Below are 25936 nucleotides of genomic sequence, written 5' to 3'. Positions count from 1 at the left end.
GAAAAACTCTGCTGTAAACCACTTAGAGAAGGCTGTAAAGCACTGTGAAGCGGTATATAAGTCTAAGTGCTATTGCTAATCTGAAGACTCCCTGTACATGAGGGGCTTTCAAATGCACCCGTTAGAAACTAGAGAAACGGAACAAATCTTTCTTTCTGTCTTCTCAGTAGTCTTGGAACAATTCCTGAGTCTGTTTTAATCCACTTTCTGGTGTCTGCTGGTGACACAAGGCAGTTTATTTTAGCAAGACAATTCGAGGTGATACAAAATTGACGTATTGTATGTGCTGATTCTGCAGAAATGTACAGGTTCACTCATTTATAATCCAGTTTAACCAGAAATGATTGAGACAAGATAAATTAGCATATATATGGTGAAGAATAATACTTTCATCAGGCTAATTTTACCTTGCTTAAACCACCCTCACGCTAAACATCACAATAGCTCTAAGTATAATACCTAGATTGATTTGAAATGAAGAGGGAAATGCTTTTTAATATTCATTTAAATATATACAATAAACTAAGTGCAAGTAGAGCATACACTATTAATACCATGAACTTGTTTCTTTTTTCAATTAAAAAAATAATTTCACAAGTGAAATTAAGAAAAAAAGCAATATAAAATGTTGACACAGTACAACCCAAAGCAATAGTGAGAGCCACTTAGAATAGCCATTGAGTGGGGAGAGTTCCTGCAGCCCTCTAAATGAAAGAGAATAACAGGAGAATTAATCCGGAAGGACAGTGGTGCCATTAAGAATGTAGTAAAGCGCTGAACTATCTTATCATTTAAGCCAAAGGAGATAGATCTTGAGCTTAAAGATTAATGATCAGAGTGGCCACTGGTGACATAGATCTGAAAAGGTTTGTCTTCCTTGGATTAAGTTTGATTTCCAGGACTACATGGAATTGTAGTGATTTTTTTCCCTGCCAATAATACAGAAATGGTTCACTACTGCCATCTTCTTTGGTGTTTTTTTCAACTTTTGCCAGTCTAATCATAATCATAATAGTAAAGTTAGAAGGTACCTTGGAGGTCATCCAGTCCAACCCCCTGCTCTGGCAGGAAACCCTATACCATTTCAGGCAAATGGCTGTCCAGTCTCTTCTTAAAAACTTCCAGTGTTGGAGCATTCACAGCTTCTTGAGGCAGGTTGTTCCACTGGTTAATTGTTCTAAATGTCAGGAAGTTTCTCCTTAGTGCTAGGTTGCTTCTCTCCTTGATTAGTTTCCATCCGTTGCTTCTTGTCCTGCTTTCAGGTGCTTTGGAGAATAGCTTGACTCCCTCTTGTTTGTGGCAGCCCCTGAGATATTGGAACACTGCTATCATATCACCCCTAGTCCTTCTCTTCATTAAACTAGACATACCCAATTCCAGCAGCCATTCCTTACATGTTTTAGCCTCCAGTCCCCTAATCATCTTTGTTGCTCTTCTCTGTACTCTTTCCAGAGTCTCAACATCTTTTTTACATCCTGGTGACCAAAACTGGATGCAGTATTCCAAGTGTGGCCTTACCAAGGCATTGTAAAGTGGTATTAATACTTCACGAGATCTTGATTCTATCCCTCTGTTAATGCAGCCTAGCACTGTGTTGGCTTTTTTGCAGCTGCAGCACACTGCTGGCTCATATTTAAGTGATTGTTCACTAGGACTCCGAGATCCCTCTCACAGTTACTACTATTGAGCAAGGTACCCCCTATACTATACCTGTATATTTGGTTTTTCTTGCCTAAATGTAGAAACTTACTTTTTTCACCATTGAATTTCATTGGTCTAGCCAGCAGCATTCAGATTTTCCAGATCTCTTACCCAAGTATTCATCAAGTGTGATCTCTTTTTTCCCTTCAGATTTACTCAAGTTTGGCTAGGTGTTACTAGTGCTTGTGAGGTTAGGATAAACCCTGAATGGCACATGTATACACACCCTAGTATGATACCTAATGCAATGGTTAAGGTTTTGGCCTAGAAACCAATGAGTTATGAGTTCTAGTCCCATCTTAGGGATGAAAGCCAGCTGAGCAACATTGGGCCAGTCATTCTCAGCCCAACCCGCTGGGTTGTTGCTGTGAAGAAAATAGAAGGAGGAAGGAGTAGGTATGCTTGCTGCCTTGAGTTACTTATAAAATAATAAAGGCAGACTAAAAATCTAATAAATTGCTTCATGGTCAAGCTATATCTTGTAATTCTGTTTGTTCCTCCTAATTTATCAGTTTGTTCCTCCCAATTTATTTATTTATTAGACAATGGAATTATGTGCATACAAAGAGGCACTATCTGGCTGCATTATCATGTCTACCTTCTTGTCTTTTTTTACTTTCCCTGTGGATGCTGATATTGTTAGATTTATGTCCCATCTTTTCTCCAAAAGCTCAAGTGCCTCTCATGAAGATCTCTCCTAACTTTATTCTGTGAGTAAACCTGGCTGAGAGGGCTCGTTTGGGCCAAAGGTTTTTGGTGTATTTTTACAACTGAAAGAAGACCTGAACCCGGCTCTCCACAGAACTAATCTAACACTTCAGCTGCTACATCACAAAAGTTATTTTGCATAACTATTTAGAACGAAGCTGTTGGTTGGCTGAGATTCAAACAAAGAATGAGGCACTTTTAAATATTTGGCTGGATTCACATGATGTCCTCACTTATGGTTAACTTAATTTTATTTACTCAACCCAGTTTTCTTGCCTTGCATGACATAAAGGTAAAGGTTCCCCCGCACATGCGTGCTAGTCATTTCCAACTCTAGGGGGGCGGTGCTCATCCCCGTTTCAAAAGCCGAAGAGCCAGCGCTTGTCTGAGGACGTCTCCGTGGTCATGTGGCCGGCATGACTAGATGCCAAAGGCACACGGAACGCTGTTACCTTCCCACCGTAGTGGTCCCTATTTTTCTACTTGCATTTTTATGTGCTTTCGAACTGCTAGATTGGCAGAAGCTGGGACGAGTAACAGGCGCTCACTCTGCTACGCGGCACTCGGGATTCGACCCGCCAAACTGCCGACCTTCTTATCGACAAGCTCAGTGTCCTAACCCACTGAGCCACCGCATCCCCTTGCATGACATACCGAACCCTAAAACTGCCACCGAGGGCTGGGTTTCTACAATACGCTAGGCTAAAAAGTGGTGGTTGGCTGGCTTCAGTATGGTAGATAGCCACAACCTTTCTGTTTCAGTTGAGGCTAAACCAACAGGGATCTAATCTTACATGTCTCAAGCTCCGATACTTGACTTCTTTTTCCTGGTCACTGTTCCCTTTGCTGAATATGGAGCAACTGCTTTAATAGCCAGAGGAATAAACAATGCACCATCTCTCGCTGTGCTTAGCCCTAAAGTGAGTTGTTTAATTTTAGATTTTTGTATTGCGTGAATCCAACCTTAGACAAAGGTTAACTTTTCAGACTGTTGGCAATGGGCCTGGGCCCTTATGCCCATCAAAAAAGTAGAAGCTTTTTGCATTTAAGTGTTATGTGCATTATGCAGTCGATAGGTAAATACAGCTTCCCCCATTAACTTTGGTTGTGAAATACGGGCTGGGAAGGTTGCAAATGGCGATTATGTGAGGCTGGGATGCTGCAACCACCATAAATGCATGCCACGTGTCAAGTGTGTGAATTTTTATCCTATGACTGTCGGGATGCGGCAACATTTGTAAGTGTGAGGACTTGCTGTAAGTCAGTTTTTCAGTATCATTGTATCTTTGAATGACCTGCAGCATGACTGGCTCAGAAATTCTGGGAGTTGAGGTCGACAGGTGGTAAAGTTGCTGTAAGTCCTTGACTTACAACTATTTATTTAGTGACCATTCAAAGCCACAATGGCACTGGAAAAAGTGACTAATGACCATTTTTCACATGTTCCTTGTAGCATCCCCATGTTCACATGATCAGAATGTGGATGCTTGGCAGCTGGCATGTATTTATGATGGCTGCAGTGCTGAGGGCTCATGTGATCACCTTTTGAGACCTTCTAACATGGGGCACAACTGACTTAATTGTCTTGCTTACCAATGGAAACTTTGTGCTCAATTGTAGTCATAAGTCAAGGACTATCTGTAGTTGCCTACCCCTGTAATGTGCTAAGGGATGGGCCAATCCAAGGAGTATCTTAGATGATAAAACTGCCCAGAGTTGCTTTGGTTAGTGAAATCGGCAACATATAAATTTAATAAGTAAATAAAATTATGTTGCAATGTAAGCAGTTCCTTCCATTCCAATGCTGAGCTGACTCAGATGATAAATTCTTCAGGAAGGGTGAGAAAACTTCAAACCTTGTAATTCCTGGATTTGGTGGTTTTTGTTTACTTACTTAAGTCCACATTTTGGACAGAGAGGACTGCTGGTTTGAAAGAGGGGTCAAAGAGGCCATCTATGTCAAAACTGAACAGCCCACTCTCAACAGAGAGGGGAAGATACGACATCATCTATCTCCAGTCTACGCCTCAGTCCTTTCAGCAGTTCCAAGAAGACTCCACACCCATTTGCACTACTCAAGTGACCCTGATGACACAGATAAAACTCCAGTTGGCCTTAACCTCTAAAAGAATGCAAATGGCCAGCTGTCTGCAAGGAGTATAAATCCTTCCATTGCCCACCATCCAGTCAGAGCTGAAGAAGCTTCTTGGATGAGAAGCGAAACGTCTTCAAAGAAAAACAAAGTCCAGTTATCTTGTGAAAAAGCATCTTTGGGACAACTGTGACCTGGAGAATCTGAGAATCTCCATAGTCATTTTTACTTCTTCCCATATATCCTGGAGCCTCTTCTGTACCTGTGCAAGACCCATATATTTTAGGCTACAGCATACTATTTCATTTCTATTTAGCTCTCAATATTGTATTGTAATTAACATTTTCTTTTAGAAATGCCACATTGCAACATATTGCAGAAATTTATAGTAAAACAAAGAATGGGAGGGCACAAAAAGTCCATGTCTTTATAATAAGGAAAACAGGAAAAATTCTTTCCTTGATAATTGGCTTGTGCTATGTTGTAGTTAACCCCTCCCCAATGTTCATTTCTGTCCTATCTCAGCACATTTAATATGTATATTGTGCTGATATTTAACCCAGTTTTTTAAGTGTACAAAGAAAATGTATTTTAACTGTACCTCAATAGAGTTGGTACAATTTCCCTGGCACTAATGGTACACATAGTGATTTCCTTCTGAATGCATCTGATTTAACCTGCAAGGGAAACACAACTTAATTCCCTTGCCAACAACATCCATCTGCTCAGAACATCTTATTTTCCTTCTATTGAAGCTTACCTTGAATTTTATACTACACTGAATGCAAACAGAAGACATCCGAGTACTGTACCTTTCCATTATGTTCCAAGTAAAAGAAAACATCTGTTAATAAACAAGGGCTAGAAAAGGTACAGCTTTGAGAGACACGATGCATGAAATCTCAGGCTGATACAGATGTTTCAAAGATGTTGAAGCAACATGGTTTTCAAAACTTGTGACAAAGTAAGATATGTGCTGGAACATTTTGTACATTACACTTGGGGGAATGTTGTGTAAACTTTTCTCATTTCAGGCCAGGAAAGAATTGGTTTCTCCTCCACACTTCACAATAAATTTAAGAATGATTAGTCATTATTTTTTGTTAGAAAAACTCAATTTGTGGATTTGTTCCTGGAAAAAAAATTAGTCAAGATTATTTTTGTTGTTGCATGGAATCATAGAAGTCTATTTAAGCCATCAAGCCATATCCAGTATTCAGTGCAAAAATCCAAATTAAAGCATCTCAGCGGATGATTGTCTATTTCTCACTTTAACTCATCGGCTGAAGCAAGTTCTCTTGGCAACTGGTTCCACTGACAAACTGCTCATGTAACAGGGACATTTTTTATAAAGTTTAATTAGAATGTGCCTTTCTGTAACTTAAATCCATTATTTCACGTCCTGCTGTTTCAATAATAGGAAGTTCTATGTGACATCTTTTCTGGTTCTTGAACAGTGTCATTCAAACCTCTCTTTGAAGGCTAAACACGACCAGCTCCTATCTGTTCATGGGATTCAGTTTCTAGTCCACTGATCATTCTTACTGCCTTTTCTGTTCCACTTTCTCTAAGTACTAAAATTTGGTGCCCACGACTGCATGCCATACTTCAAGTGGGACACTAATCATCACAAAATAAAGTGGGGTGGTTTTTTTCCTGTGATGTGGTCAAAATATTTCTGTTAATTTACTTGTTTTTCTAACTAATGAATGTTATGTCTTTCAATAAAATTTTTCTACAAAAGTTGCCACCAGACTTCTTTGGTACCTCTTTACTCTCCTACCATCGGGTGGGAGATACAGGAGTATAGCCAGCCATACCAACAGGCTGAAGAACAGCTTCTATCCGTGGGATGTCAGGCTCTTGAACAGGAAATAACTTTATGTATGATTGACTTGCGAGGCCGGTGTGTTGTGCAATTAGCTCACATGATGTAACAAGATGGTGGGTTTGTTGTCACTGTGAGTTGTGGGGGGGGCCACGGAGGGAGGCTCATCCAATCTCAATGTATACATGGTTGTACTTTGACAGTAAAGTTTCATTCATTCATTCATTCATTCATCCATTGACTAACACAGCTCTCTGTCTCCAGTGTCATAGAAAACATTATAAAGGATTGGATGCAGTTTTTGTATCTGTGATAAGAATGAGTGGATGACCTTGGGCAAAGAAAGGAAGAGATGCTGTCTAGGAAACAAGAGAGGCAGGAGCCCTCAATGGTTTAATGGTCAGATATAGAAACCCGCCTAATGGATAAAGCAGTTAAAAGTGATGGGGGGAAATTTGTCCTTCCAGACTTGGAAGATTCTGTTAATGTAGCCTTTAAAAAAAGGTAGAATTAGCTCATCTAGTCCTGCTTCCTGTCTGATTTACCTGGGAAGGCTGACAATATCCTTGGTATGCAATTCATCTTGACTTTGAACATTTAAACACAAGTAAATAGGGGTTTCCTCATCATGTTTCTATGAATTTCAAGGTTATCTCTTTTGGGGAGAACGCTAAGAATTAAGTAACTGTCTTTTTTTCATCAAGCATGAGGAATATTGGTAATTTTTCATTAACACTGAACATATGTAAAGAAATCCTCTTTATTGTTCTTAGTATCCTGGCAAGCAGGGCTGAGCTCATACCCTGATGGTCTCAATCACTGAACTTACATGAAGATATAAAAGATTGGATTTAAGCACCTCCAGACTAAAAATAAAATTAATACAGCTTCTGTCTAAAACATTTACTTTTTCTTAAAGTTAATCAGAATCCTAAAGTGAAGTCCTTAAGCTTCTTTTTCTTGGACCTACTTGAACTTTGGAGATAATTCCAGAGTTTTTTCTTTTCTATTGGGGAAATAGTACTTTCTACATCTTCCCAGCTTAGGATAGCAAGTTGTTTCTCTGTTTCTTCAGCGTTCTGCTGTTTTTAGAAGAACAAGATTATTTTTTTACTGTAGTTAAATAGAGGCCTGGAGAATCTTCCTTGGCTTTGTAGCAGAAGTTAGAGAACATAGAATCAGGATTGGAAGGGACCTTGGAAATATTTTAGTCCATGCTCGAAGCAAGAGACCTTATACCAGGGGTGTCAAACTGCCGGCCCGCGGGCCGGAGCGTCACGGAGAAACTGCGCCCATCCCATTTTCGGCAATGGGAAAAAGTTCAGAAACGTCGCGCAACATCATGTGACGTCGCGAGTTTGACATGCCTGCCTTATACCATCCTGGTTAAATGTTTGTCCATTCTTTATTTGTTTTAATTTTCAGTGATGGAACACCCACAACTCGCAGGCAAGCTGCTCCATTGATCAATTATACTCTTTGTTTGTTATTAGTCATATCCTCCCTATCCAGTATTCCTGGTCTGGGAAGTATCCTAAATATCTTTCACCAACATGAGCTGATTCTGAGTTTCAACTTTCCGTCTGTATTTCCAGCATACATCATGGAGACTTGGCCCATTTTTTACTCCAGTATAAGGCCTTTTTGTCTAGACTAGACTAGACTAGAAAAAGCAAATGGCTTTTAAAAAATTTAGTTTGATTCCAAAATGCCTGTTTTCCCATGTTGTTCATTGACCATTAGTTTGACTAGGTTTAGGACAGGCATGTCAAACTTGCGACGTCACATGACGTCGCGCGACGTATCAGAACCTTTTCCCATTGCCGAAAATGGGATGGGCGCGGTTTCTCCGTGACACTCCAGCCCGTGGGCCGGCAGTTTGACACCCCTGGTCTAGGACAACCAATAAATCATGTATTTATCACTGTCATGCTCGGAATCTGACAGGATATAAATTATCAATTTACACATTTAGTTGCATATCCGATTCTTTTAGTACAGCAATTCCTCTGTGCTAGCCTCAAATTACCAAATCCAATTCTCTTTAGGGAAGTTATCTACAGCCATACTACCCTGAACACGCCTGATCCCGTCTGATCTCGGAAGCTAAGCAGGGTCAGGCCTGGTTAGTACTTGGATGGGAGACCGCCTGGGAATACCGGGTGCTGTAGGCCACATCACTAAGTCAGAATATCAGCAAATAGCCCGTGCCTGCAAAGAAGAAGTGAGGGAAGCTAAGGCTCAAAATGAACTAAGGCTTGCGACCAAAGTCAAAAATAACAAAAAAAAGCTTCTTTCAACATATAAAAAACAACAAAAGTTAAGGAAATGATTGGTCCATTAGTGGGGGAAAGTGGCAAGAAGGTGACAAGCAACAGGGAGAAAGCAGAACTATTTAACTCGTTTTTTGCATCTGTCTTTACACAAAGGGAAAAAACAGTCCAACCTACCAAAACCAGTGCCATAAAAAACAATAGAAACGCAAGTTAAGATAGGCAAGAAAATGGTAAGTGAACACCTGTCCAGCCTAGATGAGTTCAAATCACCAGGACCAGACGTATTACACCCCAAAGTTCTCAAGGAACTGGCAGACATGATCTCAGAACCACTGAACTATATTTTTCAAAGATCCTGGAGCACTGGGGAACTACCAGAGGACTGGAAGAGAGCTGATGTAGTTCCCATCTTCAAAAAAGGGAAAAAAATAGATCCAGGAAACTACAGACCTATCAGCCTGACCTCAATACCTGGGAAGATTCTGGAAAAGATAATCAAACAACAAATCAGCGAACACCTTGATGCAAACAAAGTCATCACTAAAAGTCAACATGGGTTTGTCAAAAACAGATCATGCGAGACAAATCTTATTACATTCTTTGACCAAGTGACAAAATTAGTGGACCAGAGGAATGCTGTAGATATAATTTACCTGGACTTCAGTAAGGCATTTGATAAAGTAGATCACAACCTACTACTTGATAAGATAGAAAAATGTGGGTTAGATAGCATCACCACCAGATGGATTCGTAGCTGGCTGACAGGCCGTACTCAGCGTGTGGTCCTCAATGGAACTGCATCTACATGGAAGGAAGTATGTAGTGGGGTGCCCCAGGGCTCTGTTCTGGGCCCAGTGCTCTTCAACATCTTCATCAACGATTTGGATGAGGGGATAGATGGGGAACTCATCAAATTTGCAGACGACACCAAGCTGGCAGGAATAGCCAACACTCCAGAAGATAGGCTTAAAATACAGAAGGATCTGGACAGACTCGAACACTGGGCGCTATCTAACAAAATGAAATTCAATGGTGAAAAAAGTAAGGTTCTACATTTAGGCAGGAAAAATCAAATGCATAGGTATAGTATAGGTGGTACCTTGCTCAATAGTAGTAACTGTGAGAGGGATCTCAGAGTCCTAGTAGGCAATCACTTCAATATGAGCCAGCAGTGTGCTGCAGCTGCCAAAAAAGCCAACAAAGTGCTAGGCTGCATTGACAGAGGGATAGAATCAAGATCATGTGAAGTACTAATACCACTTTACAATGCTTTGGTAAGGCCACACCTGGAATACTGCATCCAGTTTTGGTCACCACGATGTAAAAAAGACGCTGAGACTCTAGAAAGGGTACAGAGAAGGGCAACAAAGTTGATTGGGGGACTGGAGGCTAAAACATATAGGGAACGGTTGCTGGAATTGGGTATGTGTAGTTTAATGAAGAGAAGGGTGAGGGGTGACATGATAGCAGTGTTCCAATATCTCAGAGGCTGCCACAAAGCAGAGGGAGTCAAGCTATTCTCCAAAGCACCTGAAAGCAGGACAAGAAGCAACGGATGGAAACCAGTCAAGGAGAGAAGCAACCTAGAACTAAGGAGAAACTTCCTGACAGTTAGAACAATTAACCAGTGGAACAATCTGCCTCCAGAAGTGGTGAATGCTCCAACACTGGAAGTTTTTAAGAAGTGACTGGACAGCCATTTGCCTGAAATGGTATAGGGCAGCGGTAGGCAACCTCGGCTCTTTTATGACTCATGGACTTCAACTCCCAGAATTCCTGAGTCAGCTGACTCAGGAATTCTGGGAGTTGAAGTCCATGAGTCACAAAAGAGCCAAGGTTGCCTACCCCTGGTATAGGGTTTCCTGCCTGAGCAGGGGGTTGGACTAGATCAGGGATGTCAAACTCAATTTCATTGAGGGCCGCATCAGCATTGCAGTTGCCCTCAGGGGGCCGGGTAGGTGTGGCCTACTGGGTAGGCGTGGCTAAAGTGCTTATGGCCTACTGGGTGGGCATGGCCAACTCTACATCGTTCGCATCAAGGGTGCCTATGGGGGCCTGGGCAGGAGTGGGACAGATCTGAGGGTGCCTGACAGAAGGAGGGCCTCTGGGCCAGGGCCAAGGCAGTGCGGGACGTTCCCTGTTTCCAGGATGGCTTCGAGGGCCACATGAAACCACTTTGCGGGCCGGATCTGGCCCCCGGGCCTTGTATTTGACATGTCTGGACTAGATGACCTCTAAGGTCCCTTCCAAATAATAATAATAATAATAATAATAATAATAATAATAATAATAATAATAATAATAATTATTATTATTATTATTATTATTATTATTATTATTTATTAGTATTATTATTATTATCCTTACACACCTAAACAAGGCATTTTGCAACACCCGGGATGACAGGCTCATTAGTTCTTGTACAGTTCCGTGTTTTGCGAAGCTAGGAAAACGGGGCGAGGGAGCCCGTGACTGAGTCTGCATTGCTCTGTCCGTTTAGGGCGATTTGCAATATTTGACCTATTTAAAACGGCTCCCCCTCCTTAAAGATTTATAAGAATCAGCCCTTCTTCCGATCTCGACCAAACCCCCCCTCCCCCCGCGCGCGCGCTTCCTCTCCTTTGGGAGCTGAAGCCACTTCTGAAACCGGGCATTTAGCTCCTCCTCCCGAGGGAGGAGCCTGCCGGGGCTCTCCGCTCCTTGGCGACAGTAGCTCGTGCACCTAGAAGGCAGGTCCGGCGCGCGCGCGCGCGGCGGCGGCGGCAGCAGTAGCAGCAGCAGCAGCAGCAGCAGCAGCAGCAGCAGCAGCTTCCCGCTCGGCTTGGACCTCTGTGCGGAAGCGGTGGCTGTGGCTGTACATTTTTTTCCCCCTCCCTCCGGAAGACCAGGAGCAGGAAAGGCGGACACGACGAGCGAGCGAGCGAAAGAGACCGAGCCTGCAATCCCCGCTGAAGGCCGAGCTCGACAGTTGCAGCAGGCGCGCGAGAAAGAGCAGCAACAGCTCCAGCTCCAGCTCCTCTCTTCCTCCTCCCCGGCGGCCAGAGCTGAGAGAAGCTTGGTGGAAGCCTCCGCCGACACCAACCCCGGGTGAGTTAACTTCCCGGGCGCCCGTTTTAGTTTGGTTTTATCTGATTTTAACTGTGGGGGGACTCGCCCACAGTTGCAGTTGCAGGAGCGGGACGGGCGCGCTCGGAGACTGCTCCTTCCTCTAGAGCAGCGTTTCCCAACCTTAGGAACTTGAAGATGCGTGGACTTCAACAACCAGAATTCCCCAGCCAGCATAGCTGGCTGGGGAATTCTGGGAGTTGAAGTCCACGCATCTTCAAGTTCCTAAGGTTGGAAAACGCTGCTCTAGAGATGCCAGTTTTGCAAAAGGCAAAAGTTTGGGTTGTTATATTGGGGTTTTTTTTTCCCCTCCCTCAATTGGAGAGAGACTCCAAGGTTGAGCTCCGGAGTTTTTGGTGCTCTCCGAGGTTTTATTAACCTAACCGCGTAATAATCGTGTGTGTGTGTGTGTATGTGTGTATGTTTGTTTGTTTGTTTGTTTTATAAAGGAAAACGAGGAGAGAAAAAAGGGCGGGGAACTTGCCGGTCATTGCTGTTGGCATTTTTTATTCTAAGGGAGAGACATCAGCTTGTGTTTGTTTTTTAATTCATTTCTCCGCCTACCCCTCAAAAATCCCCCTCGCCTCTGATAGAAACGAAAGCGAAAGACGGTCTCCAATGTGTCAGAATAAGCTGGGGTTGAATTTGAGAGAAGCTCCGGGGTGTCCCTTTTCTTCCGCCTTTTAAAAAAAGCCGACCATTTTCTTATTTGAGGCTGTCAACAGCCTTAGGCGAGATGAACTGGGCTGCGGTTAGAAGAGGCCTCTTACTCTTTCTTCTCTTTCGTATTTCTTTCTCTTTTTTTTAATCCCAAGGATGATTCCGTTTTAAATGACGCTCTGCTAAGATCTAGCGTGCATTTATAAATATTGAGAACGTTGGGGTGATCCGTCTCAGACTTTAGGGAGACTCTCTTTTTCAAGGATCACTTGTGTGACTTGATTCTGCCTTCTTTTCTGCTTATAAAGCTGAAATTCTAGAAATGAGTCCTTTTCTCAAAAGAAGACAAAGTTCCTGTGGCTTCTTGAGTAGGGGAAGGAAAGAAAGGGTGGCCAACTTCTTGCTCAGAATGATTGGAAGAAGTTGTGGTTTGCAGCCAATCTGGCTGCAACTCACAGGACCTTGCTGTTTGGCATGAGTGATGAAAACACAATTTGGCTTTGCAGGTGGTGAGAATCTAGCCAGAATTGACATTTTCAGCAGCACCAACTTAAGAGAACTGATGCTGTTTATCACTGTTTGTTTTTGCCTTATCTGATAGATTTCATCTACCCTTTGTGCTTTTTATACTGTTGAATTGCAACTCTAGGAAGGTATTAGTAGTTTGTGGGGAATGATCACAAATTATAATGTTGAGGATTTAATAATAGCTTTTTTTTAAAGCATTATAAATCTACAGAGGAACTGTTGCTTCACAAACAGCAATGTGTGTAATGAATACTCTGTTGTGTAACTCTCCGTATTTTTAAAAAATTAAAAATAAGAAAAGTCTCTGATAAGGAAACAACCCCCTCAGGCCTGTTTATAGCTGTGGGGAAAGAAAATATCTTCTTTCCACAGGTCTGCATGTATGATTTTAAGTTGGGAAGGACATAGAAGTAGCAGTCTTACCTAGCAGATGAACCAGATTCATTGTTATCAGATTGGCTCTCCACTATGTTGTAAGTTGCTATCCTTCATAAGCCTATCAGTACAACATATATATGATATGGATTACAGAATAAATCAGTGACATTGCTCTTGAAAAAATAAGGAAACCAAAAAAAAGTTTTATATCTTCTTGACTTTAACATGATTATGGAATGATCTGGGATTTAAATAAATAGTTGTGTTACATCCTGGATACTTAGAGTTTATCTAGAGAAGAATGTGACTCCAAGCTATAGCTAAATTAGGTTTTTTTCTAGAGATGGCACTGTAATATTGAGCGGTGTTGCTTTGTCTATAGGAAGCAATGTAAAGTATTTAGATGGACATATTTTTTCATATCTGTATCAAACACAGTTTAGGACTTTAAAGATATACATATTTACATACATATGCATATGTATGCATACATATACATATATATTTACATAGTCATACATACAAATGCCTGCTAAAGATCAACCTTAACCTAAAGATGAGGCATTTATGCAAAGTCAATAACCTTCTCAAAAAGTTCCCTTGAAGAGAAACATAAGAAGGAAACCTCTAAGGATCAAAGAAGAAAGGTCATCAGAAGACAAGAGAGACCTAAGTTCACAGAAACACTCAGTCCCATATCCGATTACAGGTAATTCTTATTTATGACCTTCAACTTTACAGGGAATTTAGGAACATTTATGACCTTCATAGTGTTCCTCAGTCACATGATTGGTATTACAATCAGTACATGTATTATGCCTGGCTTGACAGGATTTTTTTCTTCCTCTGTTGCAGAGTAGAGATTGGAGAGAAAGGGATTGCAAGAGAGTAAACTCCTCTTCTATACATCAAAAGTAATGTATTCATGCCTGGCCTGGGAGCTGCAGATGCACTATGTAAATAGCTTACAGTACTCTCTTGAAATTTCTCTCCAATCTCTTCATCCTTGAAGGGACAACAACTATTTCTGAAGGCAATATCTCCTTTCTCTGACACTTCCCCCTCCCCATATAGTAGAGAGATTGGAGAGAAAGGGATTAGAAGAGAGAAAGCTGTTTGCTCTTCTACACATTGAAAAAAATGCAATTGCAAAACCAGCAGGAAACAATCAGGCAAAGGAGAGATAATTTACAAAAGCACTTGCTTTTTTCCCTCTCCCTGTGCATAGTGGAAAGGTTGGAGAGGAAAAGATTTCAAGAGAGTAAGCTGTTTATGTAGCATACCTGCAGTTCCCAATACCAGGCTAAAGGCACAGTCAAATAAGTGGAGATAAGTGTGTGGGAGGAAATGTACATTGTAACCAGTAAAGTTTTGCTGCTACTTTAAAGTTCATTGTGTTTCTGTGTTTTCCTTATGTGCCTCAGTGTTTGGTTAAAAATGATTTATGTGTGTTGCTAATTGTTTCCTGGCTGTTGATCAGAATTATATTTCTCATCTGCGTTAGCTGCACCTATCTGGAAACCCTAGTTAGACAGCTGTGTGTGAGTGTAGTGGTGTTACAAGAGCCATCTGTCACAACAGGCTGTGAATGTATGAGTGACCATAAACCAAATATGGGCATGTGTGTAAAGGAGCTGGGAGTAAAGAGTAAAGAAAATGAATTTGTTCAACACAATTGAAGGGCACCCAGTGGTGGACAGAGATAGATAGTAGTGAATTTATAGCAGACATAATTAGTGTAGAGCAGATTTATATTCTCTGTTGGGCATAAATGGTACCACCCTTTGATATGGCAGAAGAGGCAGAGCAAAATGTGGGCCAGTGTGCTCACAGTAAAAAAAAATGATATCAAGGTTATCTTATATAGAAGTAGCCTGGAGGCAAAACTTAGACTGCTCATTGCATTCCTGATTAGATAAAGATATTATACACTTAAATAGCAAAGGATTTTATTTAGTTCCTAACAATTTAGTTCCATTAAGTTCCTAATAATTTCCCAAAATGAGAACTTCCAAAGCTGGGAAAAGTAAAATGTATACATTGACACAGGATATTCAGTGCCTGGATTGCTTTCAGACAACTGTTAAAAAGACTTTAATTTTGATTTCAGTAGGCCGTACCTGTCTATGGAGGAACTGTCAATCACTGTCCTAGATACTGTTTCCCTTTTATTAATCAGCTGCCATGCTGAGGGACAAAGATAAAAGCCAGCAAATATCTCCAAGGTCCAACTTAAATCTAGTTAAGGCAGAAATTAGATTTCTGACAAAAAAACCACCCCTAAATAAACATTAGGGCAAGGCAGAGTAGAAGTAGGAAAAGAAAGGCGTGTCTTCCCTTTTCTCCAAAAGATTTCTGAGACTAGCTAGATCTCCATAAGAGTAGAAAACAGCTTTTCCTAACAGTAACAGCTGTAGGAAAGGAAATGTGCAAGAAACACTTGTATTGCAAGATATTCTTGTATTGCTGGCTAATTTAGAATTTGCAGGATTAATACTGAAGCAGGAGGACATGAAAAGTGATACCAGGACTAAAATAAGCAGCATTGTGTTTATTTAAATTGTTCCTATTAATTACTGACTGCACCAGGGGCCCCTCCTCCATTTGTCACAGTAGTGAGGACTGTGTGGTCTTCATTTTTGTTGGGCAAGTTTTACAGCTCTGCAACCTTTTCTTTCTTCTGCCACCCCCAGAGCTGCTTCAGCATCAGTAAAACAAGGTCACATATTAATGAGGATTAAGTTTCTAGCGTATATTGGAACCTGCTATGACAAAAGAGAGAAATAATTATCTGATTGAGGTTAAAGCCGGAAGTTTCAGAGTTATTCTTTTGCAAAAATGAATAGAAAGAGCTAGTTTCTTTGAGCAGTCTCTCTTCCAGGTGTTTAATTAAAAATGCAGGTCAAGCACGAGAGAGTGGATCATAATAATCAAATTCTCTTTTATTTTCTCCCATCTTAATTGTTCTAAATATGATAATAAACATGGAAAGAAAAAATTCATATGCCTTCCCTTACTTCCATCCCATCTACAGATAGTCTATATGTTACAATGGTAATTGGGACTGGAATTGTAATCGCAATTCTTATTTGAAGGACTGCTTTTCCTCAGTTAAATCTACCCAACCTACTAGGAAGGCAGGGCATGTTGCAGGTCCCATCTGTTTGGGAAACTCACCTGGTGGGACCAAGAAAAAGGGCCTTCTCAGTAGTAGCTCCCTCTCTTTGGAAAATACCCCCAAAGATAAGATCAGCCCTCGCTTTGTTACTTTTCAGGAAGGCTCTGAAGATGTGGTTCTGTCTGTAGGCCTGGGGTCTCCAAACAGATATGTAGCCAATTAAGTACTTGATATGATTGTATTGTTGCCACCATTGCGGGTTGGAGGTATGGGTTTTTTTATTTTGTTTTTTTAATGTTATCCAACGTTACAGTGTGTCAGTTGGGTGGCCATAAAAATTATTTAATAAATACATTCTGGCAGTCCCGGTTGCTGTCAGTAAATGAGGACCTCACATGAACACAATTTCCAACTTCCTACTGGCTTCACCATTGACTTTCCTTGTGGGAAACTGGCAGGGAAAATTGGAAATCGTGATCACTATGACTGTGGGCATGTGATGATGACCAAAATTCTAAGGACTGTCATATTTCCCTCTCATTCAGCACCGTCACATTTTGAATTGTCACTGAATAAGTGATCATAACCTGAAAACTATCTGTATAAAGAAAGCAGCAGGATGTTTCGGAGAGAATATCTATATAGAAATTGGGTATTGGGGGTAAGAGGACCTGGCCCATGTAAGGATATGTACCTGACCCCTTGTAGCCCCTGTGATGCAGATTTTGCAGTTTTTGATATTCAATCTGCAGCCTTCCAAGGAAGAGGAAGGGCTGATTCAGTTTTACTGAGACAGTAAAGAAAACTTTAGACAAGCTTATTTATTTACTAAATTTATTATTTATTAAATATGTTTGGTGCCCATCTCGCTATCCAGGTTTATGAACTAGAAATTGTTTAGATTAATTGAAAAACTGAAATAATGCAGGATGCTACATTAGATTAGATAACCTTTATTGTCATTTTTTCCTGTGGGGGCACATTAAAAATGAAATTTAGTTGCTTCCTCTCAAAGCGTACACACATAACACACATTTTAAACATACTATATACAACATATGTATAGGCCTACACCCTTACATATAAGTAACATAAATATTATTCACTGTCCATCTTGAATACATAACGGAAGGAGGAAGCTTTAGAGTTCACAAGGTTAATACTGTATGGAACAAAACTGTGACTGAATCTGGATTTTCTGCTTCGTATACCACGGAGCCTCCTCCCAGAAGTTAACAAGGAAAGACGATGTGTAGCGTGAAGAGGATGTGTAGCGTCCCAGACAATCTTGTGGACCCTACTCAAGCAACACTTATGTGCTATGCACTGGATGGAAGGGAGGGAACTGCCAATGATCTATTCAACCATCCTCACCACTCTCTGCACTGCCTTCCAGTCTGAAGCAGTGATGCTTCTAAACCAGACTGTGATGCTGTATGACAGGATGCTCTTGATCGTCCCTCTGTAGAAAGTGGTAAGAATAGGGGAAGGAAGATGTATTTTTTTCATGTGACGCAGAAAATGAAGGCACTGCTGTGCCCGCTTCAACAGTGCCTCGCTGTTGAGCGACCAAGCCAGCCTACTTGTTAACTGCACACCCAGGAATTTGATGCTGGTAACCATCTCCACAAGTGAATCATTAATGCACAGAGAAGTGTGGCTGTGCCTGCCTTTTCTGAAATCGACAATAATCTCTTTGGTTTTTCCAGTATTTAAAACTAGGCTATTTTCCTTACACCAGTTCACCAAACCCTCAACCTCCTTGCGGTAAGCACCCTCATTGTCATCATGAATAAGGCCCACTGCTGTTGTATCATCTGCAAACTTCACAATATAGTTGGTGGCAAATCTAGCACTACAGTCATGGGTCAACAAGGTGAACAGCAGCGGACTTAGGACGCAGCCTGAGGAGAACCTGTGCTCAATAAAATGGTGTTAGAAATATTTGTTCCAACTCGCACATATTGGGGCCTGTTAGTAAGAAAATCAAGAATCCAGTTGCACAAAGGATATTTGCTCTCTAGAGTTGCCAATATTAGCAACACAAGAGTTAAAAGTCTGATCTTGAGTGAAATACTTTCTAAAGCATTTGCACCATGCAAAGCTATTAAAATGGCTAAGGTTACTGAAATCTCTTCTGTACAATGTTTACATTTCAGTACCAGTTAATTGTAAATGTTACTTTATAAGGTTCTGTAGTTGAGGGGTATTTTATGGTTGACAAAATATTTTAAAACATCAGCTCTTGGGAGGGGTGAAATAAAAAGTAATTCTGCTATGGGAAAGGATTATTTTACTCTTGTGGCATAAATATATCCACAAAGTAAGTTATTTTTTGAATTGTTAATAGATTCAATACAGATTTAAAGCTGATTATTGAGTTGTTTTTCAGATAATTTTGTACGTTGTTTGGATTTGCCACATGAGGGCAAATTTCTAAGCTGCTTTTAGAGAATTCAGAGCTATTTTTTGGAAAGAGAATAAGAGTGTGAAGTTAATTCAATATATATATTATTCATTTGATTTAATCTGTATGGTGCAATGAACTTTTTCTTTAAAAATGTGGTTCTATGAAATACTGCTTTGTTCAATACTATCAAAGTTATGTAAAATGTCCAGTATGCAGTTGAATCCATTTTTTCTCTCCAGTATCCCATGTGTAATTGAGTCCAATTAATTTATCTTATGCTCTTAGTAAACTACAAGTTTCTTATCAACTCAGTAGCTGAACAGAATTTATCTTTTAAGATAATTTTTGAGATTTTGCTTTTCCTTTATTGGATTTCCCTTAGATTTGGGTGAGAAGATATTGAAACTTTAATTCTGGAATATTGGGTCTATACTGAATCTATAAATTTATAGAAAGCTGAGATAGAATGCAACATTCATTTTATTTTCTATAGTAAACATGAAAATAAAGAAGAGTTATTTAATAATAGAATATAGCAAAAAGTGTGCATTTAGATAGTCTAAAGAATTAATTGTCATAGTTTGGACATTGGGTTTCAAGTGACTTATTTTCATAATAGTGCATGTCAGTTAGTCAGAATTATTGCCCTGGCTTCTCAGTTCTAAGCTAGAATTCTGGCTTGTTATTCACAGATGTATATTGTTATTTCTATTGAAAGTGGGTTTGGCTAACAAATTAAAAGAGGAATTATGTTTGAATAGAGTCTTGCCTTCTTTTCCTTCTAAGAAACCAGAATGTCATTTTTCTAACAAGCTTTGATTTCAGGTCAAAAACAACTCCAGAAATTCTAAATATAAAATTTTTATTGGTCCATTAATGTTTTTTATATCTAATTGCTTCCCCTTGGTGCTGGATGGGAGTGGTTAGTAATTGGTTGCCGGTTGTCCTCTGGGTGAGGTTCAAGGTGCTGGTTCTTACCTATAAAGCCCTACATGGCTTAGGTCTGGGATACTTACAGGACCGTCTGCTGCCAGGAATGATTTTCCTCTGCCCTGTGCGCTCACACAGAGAGGGTCTCCTCAGGGTGCCATTGGCTAGACAGTGTCGGCTGGCAACCCCCAGGGGGAGGGCCTTCTCTGTTGGGGCATCTGCCGTTTGGAATCAGCTCCCCCGAGAACTTCGGATGTCCCCAGATCTCCGGTCCTTTTGTTGTGACCTAAAGACGTATCTTTTCCAACTGGCCGACCTGGACTGAGGATGGGGGGGTTTAATATTGTTTTAATTTTATTGGCTTTAGTAATTAATTATGGGGCTTTGTAATTTAATTCTTTTTTAATATTCGTATTACTGTTTTTTATTGCTGTTTTATTGTTGTGAGCCGGCCTGAGTCCTTCGGGAGATAGGGCGGCATATAAGTCCCATAAATAGATAGATAGATAGATAGATAGATAGATAGATAGATAGATAGATAGATAGATAGATAGATAGAAAGAAAGACTTTTCTTTGTGAATAATAAGCCAGAATATGCAGAATCATGCATTGTAAATGCATCAGTTGTCTTATGACAAACATTAGCCTTAAATTCTCAGACTGGGTCATCTGTCATTTTTTATGCTGGTATCGTGCAGTTTTCTGAGCTGGTGCTAGCAGTTAATATATTGTAAACATTTTGTCATAAATTGGGTGGTGGACAAACTTTATTCCAGATTTGGAGTCCTAGTAAATCACTTCAATATGAGCCAGCAGTGTGCTGCAGCTGCCAAAAAAGCCAACACAGTGGTAGGCTGCATTAACAGAGGGATAGAATCAAGATCACGTGAAGTACTAATACCACTTTACAATGCCTTGGTATTGCCACACCTGGAATACTGCATCCAGTTTTGGTCACCACGATGTAAAAAAGATGTTGAGACTCTAGAAAGGGTACAGAGAAGAGCAACCAAGATGATTGGCGGACTGGAGGCTAAAACATATAGGGAACGGTTGCTGGAATTGGGTATGTGTAGTTTAACGAAGAGAAGGGTGAGGGGTGACATGATAGCAGTGTTCCAATATCTCAGGGGCTGCCACAAAGAAGAGGGAGTCAGGCTATTCTCCAAAGCACCTGAAAGCAGGACAAGAAGCAACGGATGGAAACTAGTCAAGGAGAGAAGCAACCTAGAACTAAGGAGAAACTTCCTGACAGTTAGAACAATTAACCAGTGGAACAACCTGCCTCCAGAAGTGGTGAATGCTCCAACACTGGAAGTTTTTAAGAGGAGACTGGACAGCCATTTGCCTGAAATAGTATAGGGTTTCCTGCCTGAGCAGGGGGTTGGACTAGATGACCTCCAAGGTCCCTTCCAACAACATCATCATCATCATCATCATCATCATCATCATCATCATTATTATATCTCTGAACAATTTGTAAACCGTTGACCACCTTATGAGCCTCTCTAAAGAGTTTGTCATATTCTGAATAAGTGGTGTGGTTGTAATTACTACAAATAGGCAGGTCTGTGTGTGCTGGACATATAGCCTTTGGTTCCAAAAATACCTGTGTTTAACAGAATTACAATAAAATTAATGGAGAATGTTCTGACTCATAAGTTTTCATTTCTGAATATATATTTTTTCTTAGAATTGCTGAGGGACGAGGGTACCAAAGAAGAGAACTGGTTTTATTTTAGAAAAGTGAACTATGCGTTTGAAGTATGACTGTTACAGAAATGTAAAAGCACTGAGTTATTTAATGGATTTTGATAACTATACAATTTATTATGGTCATTGTTCAGTAATCATACTTAAATGTACATTCAGAAAAAAAAATCAGTTAGAGAGATTCAGCTTTAATTAACTTATTTTAAATGAGGCTGTGGAATTCCTCTTATAGATTCCAAGATTCTGTGTTATCTCAGACTGGTATTAAAGCATGACTACATTGACATTTATATAGTTCTTGCCTCTTTAATCTTGTCCAGCAGCCTGAGGGTTGACAATAACAATGGCACTGATGAATATCTCTTTAGAAACTTTTTTTGCCTCTCAAATATTTGATTTAAACATTTCTCTGTTTATGCATATAAACAGCAAATGAATATAGATCTAAGCACGATCAATTTAGTTACTTACAAAATAAATTTAAAACATTTGAAGATATACAATGGGATCAGTTCATGGCCTATTGTGAGAGATGACCCTCAAAAGAAAGTGGCATTGTATTTTTCTTTCCTCTTTTATGTCAAGAGAAGCATAAATATAAATTGTGCAACATGGAGTATTTAAGTGTGATGGTACAAGAAAAATAATGTTAAGAATGATTGAGTGCTGAATGACTACAAATTGGCTACAGAAGTGAATGACTAACATGAACGATGCATATTGATGCTTTAGGTACACGGAGAGAATGAGGTTTGAATTTAAAACAACATATGAAATAACAGGGAAAAGGAAAACTAAGAAAGTTATTGATGGAATTGAGCTCCTCAAAAGACAAATATGTAGCGTTTAAACAGTAAAAGAAGAGTGTATAAAGGGGTGTGTTGACATGGCAGCAAGGACAATGCAGTGGTGGATTGGGCAGTGGTATTGATTTAACAGATTTCTGCATCCCTCAGTTGCATAACCAGAATGTTGTTCTTTAAATAAGGCAGGACCTCATACCGTCACGTTTGATCGCTATCCCATTGATTGGAACACCTGATTCTTCTTCAAATGAACTTGATAATGAGAGGTTCATATGCTTTTGTCACATACAAATACGTAGCTTTGAATCATTTTCCTTAATAATGAATTTTTACTCATTTACTTGGTTTCTCTTTATTTAGATTTAGAACTTGTGTGGAAAACAGATCATGTTTTAAATCATATTTATTATCAGAAACACTGAAAATTTGGAAGTATTCACAAACTTTTAAGCAGCCCTGTATATCTAACAGGGAAGATTCATGTGAACTAAGCAGCTACTATATTTCTCAGATTTTTTTTCCTTGTGAACAGATTTAAAAAGTGATTTTGAGAGGTCTATGGTAGGAATGGAAACTTTGAGGGTCTTGATCCATAATGATTCTTTTTCGGTTTCCTTAATATTAACTCACAATAAAAAAATTGAACACCTTCATTATTAAATGGGTGGCAAAACATGGTGTATTTATGAAAGATTTGTAAGTAAAAAATATATTACTTTGTAGGATGAAAAATATGTCAGCAAGCACATAGAATTTTAAAAATCTGAACTTTGTTGCAGTTAAAGCCTAATATTTATTATGACGCAATATTTTTCATAATAATTTACGTGCCTGCTCCCTGAAGCAAAAAATTAATCTATATCTCTAAACTATTCAGTTCAGAGTTGAATTGGACTATTTAGGAGGAATTTGAGTTGTGAGATTACTTGTTTTGACCTAATTATTTTCAAATTTATTGGGAATTTTTCCATGTAATCAATGCACACTAAAAATATATAATTTTGACTACTTTTAAGCCAGGGATGTCAAACTCGCTGTGTCACATAACGTGACGTATCACAACTTTTTTCCCCTTGCCAGAGCTGGAATGGGTGCAGCTTCCATGTGACTCATCTGGCCTGCGGGCTGGCAGTTTGACACCCCTGTTCTAAGCAGTTCCAAAATTTACACTGCATAATACAGGTGTCCCCAGCCTTTTGGGCACCAGGGACCAGTTACTTGGAGAGCGTTTTTTTCTGTGGACCAAATGGGGTTGTGCTTGTTTGTGCGGCCTGATTCCTGGCATGCTGCGGCCCGGTACCCGTCCCTGGACTGGGGGTTGGGGACCCCTGATATAATATTTTTAACCTCTAGTCCAAGAAAACATAGGGTGATCCTGAATCAGATGTATACAATGAAAGTTGTTTTTCTTCCAATCACTTGTATATGATATACAGTAATGCTTTGTAGAAAACTGTACATTTGAGGTGGGTTAATGGTGCTGTCTTGATATTTTCAGTGTAATCTATTTAATAGATGACCAAATTAGAAATTACTGTCAGCTACAGAATTTCCTTTAAGAGTAAGTAAAACACATAGTTTGCTTTTGGAATTTCTCTTTAATATGTAATTTTGTGGCTTAAATTTTGAGGTACTATGTTAGCATTTGATGGGAGACTGCAACCTATTATTTTGCATAATAGTTTGCAGTGTGTCCCTTCTGTGTAAAATCTGAACAAAGTAAGAAACTCTGTTTGCCTATTTTTTAACTTTGAAAGTAAGCTGAGCATCTGCAGAACTGGGACAGGGAGCTGGATAAAGTTTATGAATCTGAAAACTAATAACATCTCATGCCAGAACAGTGTTGAATGCTTTGCTGCCTAAACTGCTTTAAGACTTATGTAATATTTGACAAAAGACTAAAATCCATCTTTAATTGTTTAGTTGTTGCCATGAAGTAATGTCTGACTTCATAACACCACCTTGTGTAATAACCTTCATATTTCATTAAGTATTTTCATATTTACCTTTGTGACTGGAAAGAGTTTGATTAGTTTAATGATTCTCGTCCTTAGGATTTTTGCAATGTTATATAGGCTACATTCCGCTGTGGCAAGGGGATGTTCCTCGAAGGATCAGCAAAGAATGCCAGCAATGTATGCCAAGAATATATATTCCCAGCAAGGTCGCCTAAGGCAGGGCTTTTCAACCAGTGGTAGAGGTACCACCTGTGGTACATTGGCACCTGGCAGGTGGTACATGACCATCCTAGAAAAGTGGTACTGGGGGAGGGGAATGAGCTGAACCGGTGGCAGCACCGCACAAGCCTGAGCAAGAGATGGCTGGAGCTGCAGGGCTGTCAGGGCTCAGTGGAAGCGCCAGGATCAGCGCCAGGCTCCAGCTGGAGCTCAGCGCTGATCCTGGCGCTTCTGAGCCCAGAAGAAGCGCCGTTCAGCTGGAATGTTGCAACATCTCCAGGGTTTTGTGATTTACATTCATATGCTTGGCAACTGATTCATATTCATGATGGTCACAGTGACCAAAACCTGCTGCAACCACCCAGCAGACAGGGGGAATAAAAACCACACACACCCCACCCCACCTCCGCTGCCAATCCTCAACAGAAATGGTCACAACAATGAAAACCTCGGACAGGAGGAAGAGCGCCGCCAGGCGGGCAGGCAGGTGTCTTGCTTGGCTGTGGCTTGGGGGGCACTTCTTTCAGTGCCATTGTAACTTCGAACAGACACTAAGTGAACTTTTGTAAGTTGAGAACTACGTGTACTTCATCACTTTTTTCCTTTTTTTTTTTTGGTCATCAATCTTTTGACACCTTGCTAGGCGACTGGTGGTACTCGCATTTTGCCATATTCTAAAAGTGGTACAATGGGTGAAAAGGTTGAAAAGCCCTGGCCTAAGGAATGAAGGTCATCCAAGCAACCAGGCAACTATATAAAGCAGCAGCAATATAGGAAGATGCAGGAGGCAGATGATCACCTTAGTGACAGTGGCAAGGCGTGAATTCATACTGTGCAGGAGAAGGCAACGGTAAACCATCCCTATATTTTTACCAAGAAAATAATATGGATAATAATGTGAAATAATTGATGATCTGTTGCCTGATGATAAGCCCCTCAGATCAGATTGCACTCAACATGCTGCTGAGGAGAAATGAGGATCCTTTGGTGTAATAATGGGGTTTATGGTTAAAGCTTTTGGGATGTCTAGTTGTTGCTGTTGCCATACAGGAAAAGAAAAGCTGAGGTTGCAGAGACAGAATGGCAGTAGGAACCTGAAACATAATCAACATAGTGAAACATGCTGATGCCTAAAATGTTAATTTGTGGTAATTTCATTTCAAACAAGTACAGATAGCACCAAAGCAGAAGAAGAGAAGGTTCATAAATTTGACTATCAGATTCAATTTAAAATTAATAAAACATACAAGCAGTGTGTGCAAAAATACTTGAAATTCAGCTGTGTTTTAAAAATATATGCATCTCATCCAAATGATCCTTCCCTCATGATATTTTGTATTATGTAAAGTGCTGCAGGATGTTTTGCTTTTTTCTTTTATGTAAAGTTTATAAATTAGACATGGAATGTATTATTTATTATTAGATTTTTATTCAAACTATTTTTATTACTAAGGTGGCAAACATACCTGTACATAATATTCTTGGCTTCTATTTTATATACAATG

The 25936-nt window shown here is 40.0% G+C and overlaps 1 protein-coding gene across 2 annotated transcripts in view; it reads left to right on the top strand.

The window, feature by feature from the left end:
- Nucleotides 1–11390: 11390 nt before the first annotated feature.
- JAK2 (Janus kinase 2) overlaps nt 11391–25936 on the top strand; it is an 89600-nt gene continuing 75054 nt past the window's right edge. For both annotated transcript variants that reach the window (XM_083354522.1, XM_083354523.1), the window contains exon 1: nt 11391–11692. The gene's annotated coding sequence lies outside the window, so the exon portion shown is untranslated. The remainder of the gene's footprint in view (nt 11693–25936) is intronic.

This window comes from Vipera ursinii (genome assembly GCF_947247035.1).
Source record: "Vipera ursinii genome assembly, chromosome: 2".
NCBI lineage: Eukaryota > Metazoa > Chordata > Lepidosauria > Squamata > Viperidae > Vipera > Vipera ursinii.
Note: the sequence above shows the minus strand (reverse complement) of the source record. Positions and strands in the feature narration are given on the sequence as shown.